Source organism: Oncorhynchus masou, chromosome 25 (assembly GCF_036934945.1).
Source record: "Oncorhynchus masou masou isolate Uvic2021 chromosome 25, UVic_Omas_1.1, whole genome shotgun sequence".
Taxonomy (NCBI): Eukaryota; Metazoa; Chordata; class Actinopteri; order Salmoniformes; family Salmonidae; genus Oncorhynchus; species Oncorhynchus masou.
The window spans coordinates 22,806,386-22,828,709 of NC_088236.1; the positions used below are offsets into that span (position 1 = coordinate 22,806,386).

The 22,324-nt window shown below is 45.3% G+C and overlaps 1 protein-coding gene across 13 annotated transcripts in view; it reads right to left on the bottom strand.

Moving 5' to 3' along the window:
- Positions 1 to 22,324, bottom strand: part of LOC135513920 (splicing regulator ARVCF-like) — a 411,972-nt gene that overhangs the window by 183,853 nt on the left and 205,795 nt on the right. The window contains exon 2 of one of the 13 annotated variants that reach the window (XM_064936946.1): positions 1,044 to 1,108. The exons of 11 other annotated variants lie outside the window; for them this stretch is intronic. The gene's annotated coding sequence lies outside the window, so the exon portion shown is untranslated. Of the gene's footprint in view, positions 1 to 1,043; positions 1,109 to 9,147; positions 9,198 to 22,324 lie in introns of those variants that run through there. One more of the 13 variants, XM_064936947.1, reaches the window with a different exon arrangement.

Sequence of the window (22,324 nt, forward strand, 5' to 3'; positions counted from 1 at the left end):
CCAATATTAAAGTGGCTGGAGTTGAGTCAGTATGTTGGCAGCAGCCACTCAATGTTAGTGGTGGCTGTTTAACAGTCTGATGGTCTTGAGGTAGAAGCTGTTTTTCAGTCTCTCGGTGCCTGCTTTGATGCACCTGTACTGACCTCGTCTTCAGGATGATAGCGGGGTGAACAGGCAGTGGCTCGGGTGGTTGTTGTCCTTGATGATCTTTATGGTCCACGATCATCTACTTTGTTTTGTTGACGTTGAGTGTGAGGTTATTTTCCTGACACCACACTCTCGAGGGCCCTCGCCTCCTCCCTGTAGGCCATCCCGTCGTTGTTGGTAATCAAGCCTACCACTGTAGTGTCGTCTGCAAACTTAATGTTTGAGTTGGAGGTGTGCATGGCCACGCAGTCGTAGGTGAACATGGAGCACAGGAGAGGGCTCAGAACGCACCCTTGTGGGGACCCAGTGTTGAGGATCAGCGGGGTGGAGATTTTGTTACCTACCCTCACCACCTGGGGGCGGCCCGTCAGGAAGTCCAGTACCCAGTTGCACAGGGCGGGGTCGAGACCCAGGGTCTGGAGTTTGATGACGAGTTTGGAGGGTACTATGGTGTTAGATGCTGAGCTGTAGTCGATGAACAGCATTCTCACATAGGTATCCCTCTTGTCCAGATGGGATAGGGCAGTGTGCAGTGTTGTTGCGATTGCGTCGTCTGTGGACCTATTGGGGCGGTAAGCAAATTGGAGTGGGTCTAGGGTGTCAGGTAGGATGGAGGTGATATGGTCCTTGACTAGTCTCTCAAAGCACTTCATGATGACGGAAGTGAGTGCTACGGGGCAGTAGTCATTTAGCTCAGTTACCTTAGCTTTCTTGGGAACAGGAACAATGGTGGCCCTCTTGAAGCATGTGGGAACAGCAGACTGGGATAAGGATTGATCGAATATGTCCGTAAACACACCAGCCAGCTGGTCTGCGCATGATCTGAGGACGCGGCTAGGGATGCCGTCTGGGCCTGCAGCCTTGCGAGGGTTAACATGTTTAAATATTATACTCACGTCGGCTGCAGTGAAGGAGAGTCCGCAGGTTTTGGTAGCGGGCCGTGTCAGTGGCACTGTATTGTCTACAAAGCAAGCAAAGAGGTTCTTTAGTCTGTCTGGGAGCAAGACATCCTGGACGCGACGGGGCTTATTGATATTGTTCAATGTATGGTTGTTTTGACCCTTGGTTATTGTTGTTACTGTTGTCCTGTTGAAAATTTTGATTCTACTTCTTTTAATATTGTAAATATTCAAAGAAATCTTTGGCAATATGTACATTGTTAAATCATGCCAATAAAGCAAATTGAATTGAATTGAGAGAGAGAGAGAGGGGGAGAGAGAAAGCAGAATCATTAAAGGTAGTAATTAGGGATGCACGATATATCGGTGAACATATGTTCACGATGTCTAGTTTACGCCCCGATGTGCAAAACCAATGTCAAAGCTGACGTGCATACCTATATAACATAGGTAATGATGTAATGACGCCATGTAACATTTTGCACTATACGTGCAACACAGCATTCCTAAACTAGCCCACAATGTCTGCTGTGTGGATCGAGCAGTCAACAATTCAAGCAGTCATTTGAAAGAGTAACAACATTTCAGCAAGACAACTTAAAGGCGAAATCCATGAAAGCCAATATAATGGGAATTCATTGCCCTTGACAATCAACTGTTCTCTGATGTTGGCTTTCACCGACTGCTCGAGCACTCGTACACTCTACCAAGTGCACTAATTTTCAGATGTTGCCCTACTGGAGTTACACAGTAATAGCGTCACTGCTATTAGCTTCACAACATACATACTATGGAACGCCGTTTGTCAAAAAAGATACAGTAGCACTGTCAAAGAGGTACAAAAAAGTCTGCAAACATCGGCCACGAACGATGTGTTTACAATACCACGTTGGTAATAAAGCCTCATTTGTTTGACTGCAACTTCTGGGGTAGCTAGCTTTAACTTGGTACCTAGCTAGCAACAATACAACCAGCCTGAAAACAATGACCAGTAGAATCTTAAGTCATTTTCATTATTCATAGCAATGATTTAGGAATCCTTGTGAGTTAGTATTAGCTAGGTTGCCACTTGTTGTTCGTGAAATTGAACTTCAGTTCATGAAAATAAGTAGCTAGTCAGCAACTTTAACCCTTTTGCCCAAACCTAACATTATAAGCAGCTAGCTAGCTTCATCTGGCTAGTGAGGCTCAACCACAACGTGTTTTGTGGTGTGAAGCTAGCCACGATAAGGATTGGGCACAATAGTGGAATTTCCGGTTTGCCTTCAAAATAAAAGTATGTAATTGACAGTACTGAAAATGAATACAAATAGTAGAATTATGCCATACTTTTATTTTGAAGGCTAACCGCAAAGTCCACTATTGTGGCTAATCCTTATTGTGGCTAGATGGGTCCGACCACCATTAATCAAATAAGAACTGTCTTATAAATTAGGGTTATTTTAGATGATGACACCTAGCTATATAGTTATCTAGCTAACTATAGCTACTGAAACAGATGTTGGTGTTATTTGACAGGTCAAATTAAGTTATTTGACTTGTATCTTTTGGGACTCGCAAAGACCCAAACGGCATTCCATAGAAATCCGGGTTGAGAATGAAACGACTGAACAAATGAACAACAAAACAGCACAGCAAGTAAGTGAAAGAAATAGGTTTTGATTATGTTTTACTGGTAATTGGGACATACGTAAATGCCAACAAAATACCTATTTGGTCAGTGTGGTGTGTGTGTGTGTGTGTAACCTTTATTTAACTAAGCAAGTCAGTTAAGAACAAATTCTTATTTACAATGCCAGCCCGGACGACGCTGGGCCAATTGTGCGCCGCGCTATGGGACTCCCAATCACAGCCGGATGTGATACAGCCTGGTCTCGAACCAGGGACTATGGTGACGCCTCTTGCACTGAGATGCAGTGCCTTAGTCCTTTGCGTCCATGTGTGTGTTAACTATTTGACTGTACTAGAATGCTTAAAAGGCCTCTAAAATTGTAAATATCGGTTATCGGTAGAGTTTTTTTTTGGTAAGGACAATATTGGATATGGGTATCGGCCAAAAATGTAATATCGTGTATCACGAGTAGTAAAATATTGTGCCTCAGTGCAGTATCATTCCTTTATTTAATTTATTTTACCTTTATTTAACTAGGCAAGTCAGCTAAGAACAAATTCTTATTTTCAATGACGGCCTAGGAACAGTGGGTTAACTGCCTGTTCAGGGGCAGAACAACAGATTTGTACCTTGTCAGCTCAGGGATTTGAACTTGCAACCTTGCAACACTAACCACTAGGCTACCCTGCCGCCCCTCTACCCTGAGAGATAACTAAGTAGTAGAGCTGTGCGTGACTGGAGCTGGGTTGGTATAGGATCTCTTCTGAGAGGATTGTGTAATTACTGTTTAAATTGTTTTAATTACAGATTAATGACACTCAACAAAGGGGTTCTCTCACTGAAATTCTGATAAAGAGAGGGGAGGTCTACTAGCTTCTTTGAACACTGAGTTTAGTCATTGATATACAAATACAACAGTAGGGGTGTGTGTGTGTGTGTGTGTGTGTGTGTGTGTGTGTGTGTGTGTGTGTGTGTGTGTGTGTGTGTGTGTGTGTGTGTGTGTGTGTGTGTGTGTGTGTGTGAGTCCTTAAAGATCACACTCCAAGCTGAAAACTCATCATGAATATTTAAACAACCCAGATCAGATTTCCTGCATGTAGACCTAAATAACCCCCCCCCCCCCCCATTTAAAAAATAAATGCCAGCTTTGAAGCCCTGGCTTATACAAACCTGATTTTTATTCAAAACATACATTCGTAAGATAAATTCAAAATATCAAAAACAATGATTTAATATGATGTGCTCAAGCGAGCTGTGAGCATATATCATGAATGCAGAGTAAATCCACTTGGCTGGGGCCAGATTAAAGAGGTGCCTGCCTAGCTGCCTGCCGAGCTGCCTGGCTGTGAATATGGGTTGCCTTTGACTATTCCCCAGCTCAGATGAGCTCCCAGGTCCCCGGGCATTGGGTATGAAAGAGATTTTCCACTGGGTGTGGATATGCAGTTCTCAAAATGTTATTTTCAAAGTCATCCACTATTCATGCTCCGAGTCTGTTGTGTAGCTCTGCAGGTGGCTGGGGTTTGGCTGGGTGAGGGAAGCGGTGGGGAGGGGAGGGAGGAGAGTGTGGTAGGCAGCATTTATGCAGATGAAGTATGGATTATCTCTTCTCTATGAGTCTGAGTGGTTAAGCCCCTGTGCTATAGCTAGGACCGCTCCATTTCACAGTTCTCAGCTCCCTACTCCAACAACGGTCCAGCAGCAGGCCTTTGCATCTGGTGACGAGCCCTCCTCTACTCCTCCTCCGCCGCCCCCTAGAACCATTTCCACCTCCCACCGTCTCAGCTATCGCTCTGACCCTGTCCGGACCCTTTCGTCCTGTGCAACAGGAAATGCAGAGGCATGTAGAATCATCAGGCCCCAATAGAGGAACTTGACCTAAAATAACAACAAGCTAGGAGGAATAAGAACTGCCAGGCTCCAGTCAGCTTATTAACACACTGGCCTGACCGACCATCACCAGGCTCCAGCTCCATTCTGTCTCTCGACCTCTCAGATACTATGGCTGTGTCTGAAATGGTGCCTTTTTTACTATATAGTGCACCACTTTATAGTAGTATCATACTGTACCTCTGCTTTAACCATTAGGACTTACCTCCTCAGGCTCGGAGCACGAGAGAGTGAGAGTGAGAGTGAGAGTGAGAGTGAGAGAGAGAGAGAGAGAGAGAGAGAGAGAGAGAGAGAGAGAGAGAGAGAGAGAGAGAGAGAGAGAGAGAGGCAGTAGCGAGTTTGCCAAATTATGATTATGTGTAGATTACCTGAACGGATCCAATGTGAAATGCTCGTGTTCGTTTTCCATTGCAAAACGGTTTACTACTTTTTGCTACTTTGTGCCCTAATGTATACACCTCTGTAGTAGAGCAGCCTGCTTTCTGTCCAACAAGTCTCCGTGTGCATCCCAAATGGGCCCTGGTCAAGTGTAGTGCACTACATAGGGAATAGGGTACCATTTAGGATGCAAACAGGCTCTCAGCTCTGTGATTAGCGCCCGCGAGGCAGCAGAGACTGAGAGAAACACTAAAGGGCTTATTGTTGTCTCCGTCAGACAGAGACGTCCGGTGTGCGCCGAGGCTTATTACCCAGAATTCCAGGAACAGGCGGCCTTACTAATGGCTGTCACGGCCACCGACTGCCGCCGTTAAGCAGCTGCCAAATCAGTATAATCTCATCTCAACCTTACGACTATCCAATTGGCCCAAACATGGGTACTTTCTACCTTGAACATCTGCTTCCCAGCTAGTGAACAGATACACCTTATCTGAACTGTGTACTGTTAGGGTATGCCCAACATGAGATACAGTGCCTTGCGAAAGTATTCGGCCCCCTTGAACTTTGCGACCTTTTGCCACATTTCAGGCTTCAAACATAAAGATATAAAACTGTATTTTTTGTGAAGAATCAACAACAAGTGGGACACAATCATGAAGTGGAACAACATTTATTGGATATTTCAAACTTTTTTAACAAATCAAAAACTGAAAAATTGGGCGTGCAAAATTATTCAGCCCCCTTAAGTTAATACTTTGTAGCGCCACCTTTTGCTGCGATTACAGCTGTAAGTCGCTTGGGGTATGTCTCTATCAGTTTTGCACATCGAGAGACTGAAATTTTTTCCCATTCCTCCTTGCAAAACAGCTCGAGCTCAGTGAGGTTGGATGGAGAGCATTTGTGAACAGCAGTTTTCAGTTCTTTCCACAGATTCTCGATTGGATTCAGGTCTGGACTTTGACTTGGCCATTCTAACACCTGGATATGTTTATTTTTGAACCATTCCATTGTAGATTTTGCTTTATGTTTTGGATCATTGTCTTGTTGGAAGACAAATCTCCGTCCCAGTCTCAGGTATTTTGCAGACTCCATCAGGTTTTCTTCCAGAATGGTCCTGTATTTGGCTCCATCCATCTCCCCATCAATTTTAACCATCTTCCCTGTCCCTGCTGAAGAAAATCAGGCCCAAACCATGATGCTGCCACCACCATGTTTGACAGTGGAGATGGTGTGTTCAGGGTGATGAGCTGTGTTGTTTTTACGCCAAACATAACGTTTTGCATTGTTGCCAAAAAGTTCAATTTTGGTTTCATCTGACCAGAGCACCTTCTTCCACATGTTTGGTGTGTCTCCCAGGTGGCTTGTGGCAAACTTTAAACAACACTTTTTATGGATATCTTTAAGAAATGGCTTTCTTCTTGACACTCTTCCATAAAGGCCAGATTTGTGCAATATACGACTGATTGTTGTCCTATGGACAGAGTCTCCCACCTCAGCTGTAGATCTCTGCAGTTCATCCAGAGTGATCATGGGCCTCTTGGATGCATCTCTGATCAGTCTTCTCCTTGTATGAGCTGAAAGTTTAGAGGGACGGCCAGGTCTTGGTAGATTTGCAGTGGTCTGATACTCCTTCCATTTCAATATTATCGCTTGCACAGTGCTCCTTGGGATGTTTAAAGCTTGGGAAATCTTTTTGTATCCAAATCCGGCTTTAAACTTCTTCACAACAGTATCTCGGACCTGCCTGGTGTGTTCCTTGTTCTTCATGATGCTCTCTGCGCTTTTAACGGACCTCTGAGACTATCACAGTGCAGGTGCATTTATACGGAGACTTGATTACACACAGGTGGATTGTATTTATCATCATTAGTCATTTAGGTCAACATTGGATCATTCAGAGATCCTCACTGAACTTCTGGAGAGAGTTTGCTGCACTGAAAGTAAGGGGCTGAATAATTTTGCACGCCCAATTTTTCAGTTTTTGATTTGTTAAAAAAGTTTGAAATATCCAATAAATGTCGTTCCACTTCATGATTGTGTCCCACTTGTTGTTGATTCTTCACAAAAAAATACAGTTTTATATCTTTATGTTTGAAGCCTGAAATGTGGCAAAATGTCGCAAAGTTCAAGGGGGCCGAATACTTTCGCAAGGCACTGTAGGTGTTCCTAAATATAATAGACACAGGAGTTACAGAATAACAAACAACCATAGATATTAATGTCAATGGTGCCTTTATGGGCAGACATTTCCCTCAGTGTAAAGTGTTGCAAATGTGAAGTAGACTGTTTTATTGCTTGTACAGCATTATTATGATTTGGCATGGGTCCCCAGATCCTCAAAATGTTCTACAGCTGCACCATCGAGAGCATCCTGACCGGTTGCATCACCACCTGGTATGGCAACTGCTCGGGATCTGACCGTAAGACCCTACAGAGGGTAGTGCATATGGCCCAGTACATCACTGGGGCCAAGCTTCTTGCCATCCAGGACCTCTATACCAGGCGGTGTCAGAGGAAAGACCAAAAATAATTCAAAGACTCCAGTCACCCAAGTCATAGATTGTTTTTCTGCTTCCGCACGGCAAGCAGTAGTAGAGCGCTAAATCTAGGACCAAAAGGATCCTCAACAGCTTCTACCCCCAAGCCATGAGACTCCTGAACAATTAATCAAATGGCCACCGGACTATTTACATTGACACCCCCCCCATTTTTTTCACTGCTGCTACTCGCTGTTTATTATCTATGCATAGTCACTTCACCCCTACCTACAGTCCATGTACAAATGACCTGGACTAACCTGTACCCCCGCACATTGACTCTGTACCGGTACCCCCTGTATATAGACTCGTTATTGTTATTTTATTGTGTTATTTTTTATTATTTTCTACTTTAGTTTATTTGGTAAATATTTTCTTAACTCTTTCTTGAACTGCACTGTTGGTTAAGGGCTTGTAATAAGCATTTCATGGTAAGGTAGTCACCGCATGTGACAAATAAAGTTCGATTTGATTATGAAAAATGAGAATGAGAATCTGGGCATCTGGGCATTACTGTGTGGGTGCTTCCCAAATGGCACCATATTTCCTATTTGGTGTGGGCCCTGGTCAAAAGTAGTGCACTATGTAGGAAATAGGGTGTCATTTGGGATGCAACCCTGTATCTAGATGGGAAGGAAACGCTGAGGAGCTATTCTGCTTTCCTGGTGTCTGACTCTGGAATGCAGCCTAGGCCCCACCCTGGACTTGGCTTCAGTGGCCTGGTAATCTACATTCAGAAAGGAAGTTAGGGAAACGTGGACTACAATACAATACACAACCCCTTGGGATACAATACACAGCCCAGCTCCACTTTCAACTGTACAGAAACCAACTGAAGAAGCCTAACTGGTGACCTTGTCTGTGTGAAGCTTACATGATCACTTTCAAGAGTCAATGGAGTCCAGTGTTTGCCTTATCTACTGAGGTTATCAGTAGTATCACCTTTAGGCGAGCTGCCAGGGCAGACCGGAGTAGCTCTTTGTGTGCAAACGTCTGTTGGGGCCGAGACACATGCTCTGGGCCACACAGGGAGATACAGGGGTCCATTGAGGGGGAGCAGTACACTATCGCCAGCCTTAAAATAGAGTTGAGGGTGTGGGAGCAGAGCAAGCACTGCAGCCAGACTGGCTCTGCTCTAGGGAGTTTTGGCAGAGGTAGGGGTGTGCAGTGTTCTCCTTCTCTCACCCTCTCTCTGCAATGAGCTCTGCAGTACTAGAGGGGAGCCCAAAATAACTTCCCCTCCCTCCCCTCTACAATGCTCCTGGATCAGGATACGCACACAGATATCACGCTCAACTGAGGCCAGCTTGGCTCAAATTTTTAAAAATGAACACCACTAATCCAATGTATGCAAATCAGACCTGGACCACGCTACTGTAATGCCAACCGTCTTTCTCCTGAGAAACAGACTGCTTTCCCAACCATAACACCATCTACCATGATAACGAGTGCTGGAGGGTTGACTCTGATATGAGAACTCACACAATTGAGGTGGAAGAGAAAGGGTTTCTTGGAAACAGAACGCTTTACAGGCCTAGAGAGAAGCAGAGACGTTTCCCCCAAAAGCACCCAGTCAGCTTTTCTCACAGAAAGGCAAAAGTAAGAAAACCACAGTGATGTAACAGAGGGAAAAAGCTACTGTACACACTACACAAAGAACAGAAAAGACTTGTTGTACACTCACACATCCTGTCCTATTGTAGCCTTGGTATTCTCCCTCTTCCTTTATACCGCAGCAGGAATGTGAACGACATAAATAAAGAGGTCCGGTCTGACTCTGCTAGTTCCCCGCAGAGCAGCAAGAAAATGAGGAATCTCAATGGCCTCAGTCATTTGACACTTGACACAAGGCTACCCGGGGCGGCAGGGTAGCCTAGTGGTTAGAGTGTTGGAATAGTAACTGAAAGTTACTTTCAAGTTCAAATCCCCGAGCTGACAAGGCACAAATCTGTCATTCTGCCCCTGAACAGGCAGTTAACCCACCGTTAACCCTAGGCTGTTATTGAAAATAAGAATTTGTTCTTAACTGACTTGCCTAGTTAAATAAAGGTCAAATAAATAAAAAATATTCACTGGGTTAGGGTTATTCACTAAAGTAGAGTCGCAATTCAACGGCTCAGACACAAGAGGTATGTGGCAGGGTCTACAGTCAATCACAGATTACAAAAAGAAAACCATCCCCGTCACGGACCAGGATGTCTTGCTCCTAGGCAGTCTAAATAACTTTTTTGCCCGCTTTGAAGACAATACAGTGCCACTGACACGGCCCGCTACCAAAACATGCGGACTCTCCTTCACTGCAGCCGACGTGAGTAAAACATTTAAACATGTTAACCCTCGCAAGGCTGCAGGCCCAGACGGCATCCCCAGCCGCGCCCTCAGAGCATGCGCAGACCAGCTGGCTGGTGTGTTTACGGACATATTCAATCAATCCTTATCCCAGTCTGCTGTTCTCACATGCTTCAAGAGGGCCACCATTGTTCCTGTTCCCAAGAAAGCTAAGGTAACTGAGCTAAATGACTACTGCCCCGTAGCACTCACTTCCGTCATCATGAAGTGCTTTGAGAGACTAGTCAAGGACCATATCACCTCCACCCTACCTGACACCCTAGACCCACTCCAATTTGCTTACCGCCCAAATAGGTCCACAGACGATGCAATCTCAACCACACTGCACACTGCCCTAACCCAGCTGGACAAGAGGAATACCTATGTGAGAATGCTGTTCATCGACTAGTGTGGTGTCAGGAAAATAACCTCACACTCAACGTCAAGAAAACGAAGGAGATGATTGTGGACTTCAGGAAACAGCAGAGGGAGCACCCCCCTATCCACATCGATGGGACTGTAGTGGAGAGGGTAGTAAGTTTTAAGTTCTTCGGCGTACACTACACAGACAAACTGAATTGGTCCACCCACACGGACAGCATCGTGAAGAAGGCGCAGCAGCGCCTCTTCAACCTCAGGAGGCTGAAGAAATTCTGCTTGTCACCAAAAACACTCACAAACTTCTACAGATGCACAATCGAGAGCATCCTGTAGGGCTATATCACCGCCTGGTATGGCAACTGCTCCGCCCACAACCGTAAGGCTCTCCAGAGGGTAGTGAGGTCTGCACAACGCATCACCGGGGGCAAACTACCTGCCCTCCAGGACACCTACACCACCCGATGTCACAGGAAGGCCATAAAGATCATCAAGGACAACAACCACCCGAGCCACTGCCTGTTCACCCTGCTATCATCCAGAAGGCGAGCTCAGTACAGGTGCATCAAAGCTTTGACCGAGAGACTGAAAAACAGCTTCTATCTCAAGGCCATCAGACTGTTAAACAGCCACCACTAACATTGAGTGGTTGCTGCCAACACACTGACTCAACTCCAGCCACTTTAATAATGGGAATTGATGGAAATTGATGTAAAATATATCACTAGCCACTTTAAACAATGCTACTTCATGTAATGTTTACATACCCTACATTATTCATCTCATATGTATATGTATATACTGTACTCTATCATCTACTGCATCTTTATGTAATACATGTATTACTAGCCACTTTAACTATGCCACTTTGTTTACATACCCTACATTACTCATCATATATGTATATACTGTACCATCACTTATTCATATATCTTTATGTACATATTCTTATCCATTTACACTTGTGTGTATAAGGTAGTAGTTTTGGAATTGTTAGGTTAGATTACTCGTTGGTTATTACTGCATTGTCGGAACTAGAAGCACAAGCATTTCGCTACACTCGTATTAACATCTGCTAACCATGTGTATGTGACAAATACATTTGATTTGATTTGGGGTTAAGGTTATTCACTGGGTTAGGGTTATTCACTGGGTGCTTGTAGACAGAGGAGAAATAGGATATCCCCCCAAACTCCCTCATCAGCCATAAGGAGCATATGTAGTTGAGTCCTCTAAACACCTCTTTGGAGAGGCAGAACAACCGACCGTTCCTCAGAAGTGCCATGTGGCGGCCATCTTGCCAATCCCCGGCTGCACTGGCACACCATCTGATATGATTATGGAGGCCCAGTGACTGCCCCTGCTCTGTAATCATGGTTGACCACGCATGTGACTGAAATGGCACCCTATTCCCTAGACACTGGGACGGCAGGTAGCCTAGTGGTTCGAGCGTTGGGCCAGTAACCGAAAGGTTGCGAGTTCGAGTCCCCGAGCTGTCAAGGTAAAAATCTATCATTCTGCCCCTGAACAAGGAAGTTAACCCACTGTTCCTAGGCCGTCATTGTAAATAAGAATTTGTTCTTAAATTTTTATTTTATTTATTTTTATTTCAACTTTATTTAACCAGGTAGGCAAGTTGAGAACAAGTTCTCATTTACAATTGCGACCTGGCCAAGATAAAGCAAAGCAATTCGACACATACAACGACACAGAGTTACACATGGAGTAAAACAAACATACAGTCAATAATACAGTATAAACAAGTCTATATACGATGTGAGCAAATGAGGTGAGATAAGGGAGGTAAAGGCAAAAAAAGGCCATGGTGGGGAAGTAAATACAATATAGCAAGTAAAACACTGGAATGGTAGATTTGAAATGTAAGAATGTGCAAAGTAGAAATAAAAATAATGGGGTGCAAAGGAGCAAAAATAAAAATAAAAAAATACAGTAGGGAAAGAGGTAGTTGTTTGGGCTAAATTATAGGTGGGCTATGTACAGGTGCAGTAATCTGTGAGCTGCTCTGACAGTTGGTGCTTAAAGCTAGTGAGGGAGATAAGTGTTTCCAGTTTCAGAGATTTTTGTAGTTCGTTCCAGTCATTGGCAGCAGAGAACTGGAAGGAGAGGCGGCCAAAGAAAGAATTAGTTTTGGGGGTGACTAGAGAGATATACCTGCTGGAGCGTGTGCTACAGATGGGAGATGCTATGGTGACCAGCGAGCTGAGATAAGGGGGGACTTTACCTAGCAGGGTCTTGTAGATGACATGGAGCCAGTGGGTTTGGCGGCGAGTATGAAGCGAGGGCCAGCCAACGAGAGCGTACAGGTCGCAATGGTGGGTAGTATATGGGGCTTTGGTGACAAAACTGATTGCACTGTGATAGACTGCATCCAATTTGTTGAGTAGGGTATTGGAGGCTATTTTGTAAATGACGTCGCCAAAGTCGAGGATTGGTAGGATGGTCAGTTTTACAAGGGTATGTTTGGCAGCATGAGTGAAGAATGCTTTGTTGCGAAATAGGAAGCCAATTATAGATTTAACTTTGGATTGGAGATGTTTGATATGGGTCTGGAAGGAGAGTTTACAGTCTAACCAGACACCTAAGTATTTGTAGTTGTCCACGTATTCTAAGTCAGAGCCGTCCAGAGTAGTGATGTTGGACAGGCGGGTAGGTGCAGGTAGCTATTGGTTGAAGAGCATGCATTTAGTTTTACTTGTATTTAAGAGCAATTGGAGGCCACGGAAGGAGAGTTGTATGGCATTGAAGCTTGCCTGGAGGGTTGTTAACACAGTGTCCAAAGAAGGGCCAGAAGTATACAGAATGGTGTCATCTGCGTAGAGGTGGATCAGAGACTCACCAGCAGCAAGAGCGACCTCATTGATATATACAGAGAAGAGAGTCGGTCCAAGAATTGAACCCTGTGGCACCCCCATAGAGACTGCCAGAGGTCCGGACAGCAGACCTTCCGATTTGACACACTGAACTCTATCAGAGAAGTAGTTGGTGAACCAGGCGAGGCAATCATTTGAGAAACCAAGGCTGTCAAATCTGTCAATGAGGATGTGGTGATTGACAGAGTCGAAAGCCTTGCCCAGATCAATGAATACGGCTGCACAGTAATGTTTCTTATCGATGGCGGTTAAGATATCGTTTAAGACCTTGAGCGTGGCTGAGGTGCACCCATGACCAGTTCTGAAACCTGATTGCATAGCAGAGAAGTTATGGTGAAATTCGAAATGGTTGGTAATCTGTTTGTTGACTTGGCTTTCGAAGACCTTAGAAAGGCATGGTAGGATAGATATAGGTCTGTAGCAGTTTGGGTCAAGAGTGCCCCCCCCTTTGAAGAGGAGAATGACGGCAGCTGCTTTCCAATCTTTGGGAATCTCAGACGACACAAAAGAGAGGTTGAACAGGTTAGTAATAGGGGTGGCAACAATTTCGGGCAGATAATTTTAGAAAGAAAGGGTCCAGATTGTCTAGCCTGGCTGATTTGTAGGGGACCAGATTTTGCAGCTCTTTCAGAACATCAGCTGAACGGATTTGGGAGAAGGAGAAATGGGGAAGGCTTGGGCGAGTTGCTGTGGGGGGTGCAGTGCTGTTGACCGGGGTAGGAGGAGCCAGGTGGAAAGCATGGCCAGCTGTAGAAAAATGCTTATTGAAAGTCTCAATTATGGTGGATTTATCAGTGGTGACAGTGTTTCCTATCTTCAGTGCAGTGGGCAGCTGGGAGGAGGTGTTCTTATTCTCCATGGACTTTACAGTGTCCCAGAACTTTTTTGAGTTAGTGTTGCAGGAAGCAAATTTCTGCTTGAAAAAGCTAGCCTTGGCTTTTCTAACTGCCTGTGTATAATGGTTTCTAGCTTCCCTGAACAGCTGCATATTACGGGGGCTGTTTGATGCTAATGCAGAACGCCATAGGATGTTTTTGTGTTGGTTAAGGGCAGTCAGGTCTGGGGAGAACCAAGGGCTATATCTGTTCCTGGTTCTAAATTTCTTGAATGGGGCATGTTTATTTAAGATGGTTAGGAAGGCATTTAAAAAAAATATCCAGGCATTCTCTACTGACGGGATGAGATCAATATCCTTCCAGGATACCCCGGCCAGGTCGATTAGAAAGGCCTGCTCGCTGAAGTGTTTCAGAGAGCGTTTTACAGTGATGAGTGGAGTTCGTTTGACCGCTGACCCATTACGGATGCAGGCAATGAGGCAGTGATCGCTGAGATCTTGGTTGAAGACAGCAGAGGTGTATTTAGAGGGCAAGTTGGTTATGATGATATCTATGAGGGTGCCCCTTGTTTAAGGCTTTGGGGAGATACCTGATAGGTTCATTGATAATTTGTGTGAGATTGAGGGCATCAAGGTTAGATTGTAGGATGGCTGGGGTGTTAAGCATGTTCCAGTTTAGGTCGCCCCCCACCACCCACCCACCAGACCCAGTCCCAAACACCTGAACACCACCAACCAGGACTAGTCCCAATCACCTGAACACCACCAACCACCCACCAGACCCAGTCCCAAACACATGAACACCACCAACCACCCACCAGACCCAGTCCCAAACACCTGAACACCACCAACCAGCCACCAGACCCAGTCCCAAACACCTGAACACCACCAACCACCCACCAGGCCTAGTCCCAATCACCTGAACACCAGCAACCCCCCACCAACCACCCACCAGACTAAGTCCCAATCACCTGAACACCAGAAAACCCCCATCACCCACCCACCAGACCCAGTCCCAAACACCTGAACACCACCAACCAGGCCCAGTCCCAATCACCTGAACACCAGCAACCCCCCAGCAACCACCCACCAGACCCAGTCCCAATCACCTGAACACCAGAAACCCCCCACCACCCACCCACTAGGCCCAGTCCCAATCACATGAACACCAGCAACCAACCACCCACCAGACCCAGTCCCAATCACCTAAACACCACCAACCACCCACACACCCACATTGACTGACTGCACAGACCTAGTGCTAATCAAGCCATACCCCTCTGACATAGAAATGCTATCATAGAGCCATCAGTTGTTTCAGTTACATGTTTCAGTTATACTCTCTATATTTCATTAAGCTGAAAGTCTGACTGGAACAAAGAAGGACAAGAGCATCAACATTGCGTGCCAGCAACTGGTTAGCTGGGATGACAGCCATGCCGGCCAGACACAATCCAAATAACAAAATGAGCACTAGCAAATACCAGGAGAACACTCAATCTTGTTTTTGTATTTCCTGGAATCATTGGGGTTAGTGTTGTTGTTTTTTCTCTCGATCGTTGCAGATTTTTATCTTACCACTAAACTACTCTTGACAGATCGACTCCTTGGGAGTGGAATGGCCCAGCAAGTCATGGGGAATATTTCATATAAAGCCTATTGTTGTCTAACCTACTGGGGCCTCAGTGAAGGGCTCAATTTAGGAGACAAAAACAGGAGTGGAGTCCAAGGGACAGAGACCATTACTCCACTAGCCTCAGGAACGAGCCAGGCAATATCTCCAACTGATGAAAATATATCTATTTTAGAGACCATGACAGTTGCATTTAAAACGAGAAGAAAATGGATGGTTATTATGCAAGTGGTCTTCAAAGCCACTGGAATGTACTAAAATGGAGAATGTCCTAGAGTCGCCTATGATCCAAGAATAATGTAGCATGATTGCAGCCAAATCCCAAGACTCCCAACCCCTACGCCATCCTGGAGAAAAAAGATAATGGGTCAATGACCCCGCATTTACTATTTAGACCTAGCTATGCCATGTAACAATATAAACCAAGATTGATAAACTCAGCAAAAACTGAGTTTATTTTCAGCAAACTTAAAATGTGTAAATATTTGTATGAACATAAGATTCAACAACTGAGACATAAACTGAACAAGTTCCATATACATGTGACTAACAAAAATGGAATAATGTGTCCCTGAACAAAGGGGGGGGGGTCAAATTAAACGTAACAGTCAGTATTTTGTGTGGCCACCAGCTGCAGTTATTGCTGTGAGGTGTTACCCCACTCTTCCACCAAGGCCCCTGCAAGTTCCCGGACATTTCTAGCCCTCACCCTCCAATCCAACAGCTCCCAGACGTGCTCAATGGGATTGAAATCTGGGCTCTTCGCTGAACATGGCAGAACACTGACATTCCTGTCTTGCAGGAAATCACGTACAGAACAAGCAGTATGGCTGGTGGCATTGTCATGCTGGAGGGTCATGTCAGGATGAGCCTGCAGGAAGGGTACACATGAGGGAGGAGGATGTCTTCCCTGTAACGCACAGCGTTGAGATTGCCTGCAATGACAACAAGCTCAGTCCGATGATGCTGTGACATACCGCCCCCAGACAATGAAAAACCCTCCAACTCCAAATCAATCCCGCTCCAGAGTACAGGTCTCGTGTAACGCTCATTCCTTCGATGATAAACGTGAATCCGACTCACCCCTGGTGAGACAAAACCGCAACTCGTCAGTGAAGAGCACTTTTTGCCAGACCTGTCTAGTCCAGCGACGGTGGGTTTGTGCCCATAGTCGACGTTGTTGCGGGTGATGTCTGGTGAGGACCAGCCTTACAACAGGCCTACAAGCCCTCATCCCAGCCTCTCTCAGCCTATTGTGGAGAGCCTGAGCACTGATGGAGGGATTGTGTGTTCCTAGTGTAACTAAGGTAATTGTTGTTGCCATTCTGTACCTGTCCCGCAGGTGTGATGTTCGGATGTACCGATCCTGTGCAGGTGTTGTTACACGTGGTCTGCCACTGTGAGGACGATCAGCTGTCCGTCCTGTAGCGCCGTCTTAGGCGTCTCACAGCACGGACATTGCAATTTATTGCCCTGGCAGTCCTCATGCCTCCTTGCAGCATGCCTAAGGCACGTTCACGCAGATGAGCAGGGACCCTGTGCATCTTTCTTTTGGTGTTTTTCAGAGACAGTTGAAAGACCTCTTTAGTGTCCTAAGTTTTCATAACTGTGACCTTATATGCCTATGGTCTGTAAGCTGTTAGTGTCTTAACGACCGTTCCCCTGTTGCATTTTCATTAATTGTTTATGGTTCATTGAGCATGGGAAACAGTGTTTAAACCCTTTACAATGAAGTTCTGTGAAATTATTTGGATATTTATGAATTATCCTTGAAAGACAGGGTGCTGAAAAAGGAATGTTGCTTTTTTGCTGTGTTTATATTGATAAAACATTATTAACCCTTAGGTCTAGCATAGCAAATACTTCAAGAATATTCAAGAATATTTCACAATACCCGATAATGACAAAGTGAAAAAATGTTTGCAAATGTATTGAAAATGAAATACAGAAATATCTCCTTTCCATACACTACATGACCAAAGGTATGTGAACACCCCTTCAAATTAGTTGATTCGGCTATTTCAGTAATACCCGTTGCTGACAGGTGTGCAAATTGAGTACATATCCATGCAATCTCCATAGACATTGGGAGTAGAGAATGGCCTGTACTGAAGAGCTCAGTGACTTTCAAAGTGGCAGCGTCATAGGATGCCACCTTTCCAACAAGTCAGTTCGTCAAATTTCTGCCTCACTAGGGATGTAATTGTGAAGTGGAAATGTCCAGGCGCAACAATGGCTCAGCCGCAAAGTGGTAGGCCACACAAGCTCAAAAACGGGACCGCCGAGTGCTGAGGCGTGTAGCGTGTAAAAATCGTCTGTCCTTGTTTGCTACATTCACTACCGAATTCCAAACTGCCTCTGGAAGCAACGTCAGCACAAGAATTGTTCGTCAGGAGCTTCATGAAATGGGTTTCCATGGCCGAGCAGCCTAAGATCACCATGCGCAATGCCAAGCGTCGGCTGGAGTGGTGTAAAGCTTGCCGCCATTGGACTCAGAAGCAGAGGAAATGTGTTCTCCGAAGTGATGAATCACGCTTCACCATCTGGCAGTCCGACGGACGTATCTGGGTTTGACGGATGCCAGGAGAACGCTACCTGCCCGAATGCATAGTGACAACTGTAAAGTTTGGTGGATGAGGAATAATGGTCTGGGGCTGTTTTTCATGGTTTGGGCTAGGCCCTTTAGTTCTAGTGAAGGGAAATCTTAACACCACAGCATACAATGACATTCTAGACGATTCTGTGCTTCCAACTTTGTGGCAACAGTTTGGGGAAGGCCCTTTCCTGTTTCAGCATGTCAATGCTCGTCTAGAATGTCATTGTATGCTGCTCAAGGTGAGGTACATACAGAAATGGTCAGTCAACCCTCAACCCTCAACCCAAACGATGGGATGAATTTTGGATGAATTGGAATGAATTGGAACGCCAACTGGACGTTGGGATGAATTGGAATGCCAACTGTGAGCCTAATCGCCCAACATCAGTGCCCGACCTCAATAATGCTGTTGTGGCTGAATGGAAGCAATGTTCCAACATCAAGTGGAAAGCCTTCCCAGAAGAGTGGAGGCTGTTGTAGCAGCAAAGGGGGGACCAACTCCATATTAATGCCCATGATTTTGGCATGAGATGTTCGACGAGCAGGTATCCACGTATTCACACTCCTGCTATGACACTTCAAATTGAGCTCAGTGTAAGGCGTCTAGGTGTAGCAGGTAAGGCGCAGGACACAGAGATGAGTAATTCACGTAACTTTACTCAAAACAACAAATATTCCAAGAAGGAAAATAATCAAGCTCACAAATACAGACCGACTTACAACGAACAAACACGCACAAAACCATGGGGGAACTAGAGGGTTAAATAAGGAACATAATTATTTGAATGGAAACCAGGTGTGTACAAAGAAGACAAAACAAATGGAAACTGAAAAGTGGATCGGTGGCGGCGAGAAAACCGGTGATGTCGACAGCCGAACGCCGCCCGAACAAGTAGAGGGACCAACTTCAGTGGAAGTCGTGACACTCAAGTGCAATCAATTATATTTGATTATCCTTGAGATGTCACTACAACTTCATTGGAGTCTGCAAATTAAATTGTTTCGACATGATTTAGAAAGAAACGCACCTGAAGGTCTCACAGTTGACAGTGAATGTCAGAGTAGAAACTACTAGCATGAAGTCCAAGGAACTGTCTGTTGATCCCTGATATAGAATTGTGATGAGGCCTATATCTGGGGAAGGGTATAAAACTATTTCTAGAGTATTGGAAGTTTCCAAGAGCACAAAAATGGAACTAACCAGACTCTGCCTAGAGCTGGCTGTCCGACCAAACTGAGCACTTGGCAAGAGACTCACACCTGTAATCGCTGCCAAAGGTGATTCTAACATGTATTGACTCCGGGGTTTTTATAATTATCTAATCAAGATATATTAGGGTTATGTTTTTAATTCATTTTTTTGAGTTAAAATTGTTCTTCCACTTTGACTTTAGAATATTTTGTGTAGATCGTTGACAAAAAATTACAATTAAATCCATTTTAATCCCACTTTCTTGTAAGACAACAAAATGTAGAAAAAGTCAAGAAGTGTGAATGCTTTCTGAAGGTACTGTATATACACTGCTCAAAAAAAGGGAACACTAAAATAACACATCCTAGATCTGAATGAATGAAATATTCTTATTAAATACTTTTTTCTTTACATAGTTGAATGCGCTGACAACAAAATCACACAAAAATTATCAATGGAAATCAAATTTATCAACCCATGGACGTCTGGATTTGGAGTCACACTCAAAATTAAAGTGGAAAACCACACTACAGGCTGATCCAACTTTGATGTAATGTTCTTAAAACAAGTCAACATGAGGCTCAGTTCTGTGTGTGGCCTCCACTTGCCTGTATGACCTCACTACAATGCCTGGGCATGCTCCTGATGAGGTGGCGGATGGTCTCCTGTGAGATCTCCTTCAGATCAGGTCTGCGGAACGGGCGGGCCAGTCCATAGCATCAATGACTTCCTCTTGCAGGAACTACTGACACACTCCAGCCACATGAGGTCTAGCATTGTCTTGCATTAGGAGGAACCCAAGGCCAACCGCACCAGCATATGGTCTCACAAGGGGTCTGAGGATCTCATCTCGGTACCTATTGGCAGTCAGGCTACCTCTGGCGAGCACATGGAGGGCTGTGTGGCCCCCCAAAGAAATGCCACCCCACACCATGACTGACCCACCCTCAAACCGGTCATGCTGGAGGATGCTGCAGGCAGCAGAACGTTCTCCACGGCGTCTCCAGACTCTGTCACGTCTGTCACGTGCTCAGTGTGAACGTGCTTTCATCTGTGAAGAGCACAGGGCGCCAGTGGCGAATTTGCCAATCTTGGTGTTCTCTGGCAAATGCCAAACGTCCTGCACGGTGTTGGGCTGTAAGCACAACCCCCACCTGTGGACGTCGGGCCCTCATACCACCCTCATGGAGTCTGTTTCTGACCGTTTGAGCAGACACATGCACATTTGTGGCCTGCTGGAGGTCATTTTGCAGGGCTCTGGCAGTGCTCCTCCTGCTCCTCCTTGCACAAAGGCAGAGGTAGCGGTCCTGCTGCTGGGTTGTTGCCCTCCCACGGCCTCCTCCACGTCTCCTGATGTACCGGCCTGTCTCCTGGTAGCGCCTCCATGCTCTGGACACTTCGCTGACAGACACAGCAAACCTTCTTGCCACAGCTCGCATTGATGTGCCATCCTGGAAGAGCTGCACTACCTGAGCCACTTGTGTGGGTTGTAGACTCCGTCTCATGCTACCACTAGAGTGAAAGCACCGCCAGCATTCAAAAGTGACCAAAACATCAGCCAGGAAGCATAGGAACTGAGAAGTGGTCTGTACAACCACTCCTTAATTGGGGGTGTCTCGCTAATTGCCTATAATTTCCACCTGTTGTCTATTCCATTTGCACAACAGCATGTGAAATGTATTGTCAATCAGTGTTGCTTCCTTAGTGGACAGTTTGATTTCACAGAAGTGTGATTGACTTGGAGTTACATTGTGTTGTTTAAGTGTTCCCTTTATTTTTTTGAGCAGTGTATATCCATTTCCTCGTTTAGCCACGACTCTGATAAATCAAGGATATTATTTTAGTTCTATTCGTTTTTCCGGTCCCGTTGATAGGATAGTCTTGAACAGAGCTGATCAAGTTTGCCAGTAGAACAGAAGGCAATGGCAGTCTATTTGCTCGCCGACGTAGTCACGTCAGGATGCCGGCTCGCCTGCCTCGCTTTTGCCGCCGCTTCCTCCTTCTAACCCCGGGGATTATAGCCTGGTCCGGAGTAAACAGAACGTCGGTAGTTGCCGACTCGTTGAAGTAAAAACCTTCGGCCAAATTGAGATTACGGATCGCTGTTCTGATGTCTAGAAGCTGTTTTTAGTCATAGGAAATTATTTATTAAAAAGTTCACATCAGCTTGAAAAACACACAAAATAGCCCATAAAACGTCTGCTATTCACTGCAGCGCCATCTTCCTCCAAACTATTCCAGTCGTCCTCCCCCCTCCAAATTCTTCCAGTCAGCGTCCGACTGATCTGCAGCAAACACTGTGTGCCAAACAAGACCCACTTGGTGCCACGCAGAAGCACAGGCTGCCATCTTCTATCGAACAAACAAGGCCTACAAATTCCTCCCATGTTGTGGAGATTAGGGAACACTTCAGTTAAATACCAAGCCCCATATGGCTGCAAAGTCCTTACATCTCTCACATTACTGAGAGGCTGCTGCCTGCACACTGCTAGCAGGTTTATAGTACCTGTTCTAAAGCATAAAAACACACAGCAATAGAGGACCGGGGGATCTTATTCCAGTGTGCTGTAACAGAGTGAGGAGACTAGCTACCGCTGGTTGGAGGGGGTTACAATCCTTTTTCATTGGCATCCTCCTACCACAACCATCCAACAGAAACCTCCAGACATTCGACTGAGTAAAGAGAAGGAGCACGTCACACAGATCATACATGACTCATGTATGAGACTACAAACGTAAACGCTGTTCAACTTTCCCATTCTCTCTATAGACTTGCATGACAGGTCTGGATTATTTTATCAGAAGAAAATATTGTTTCTGAATTGAACCTGAAGAATGAGCACTATGCAGTTCTGAGTTAAAAATAAAGCTGTGACCACATTCACGAAACATGACTGTAGGGCTATTTGCGCTCTAAGCTCTAGCATAGACGACTGGTATCAGTTACAACACGCTGAGCTATCCTCCTCGGAGTGAGAAACACCATTCAAAAAAACAACTATGTTGAC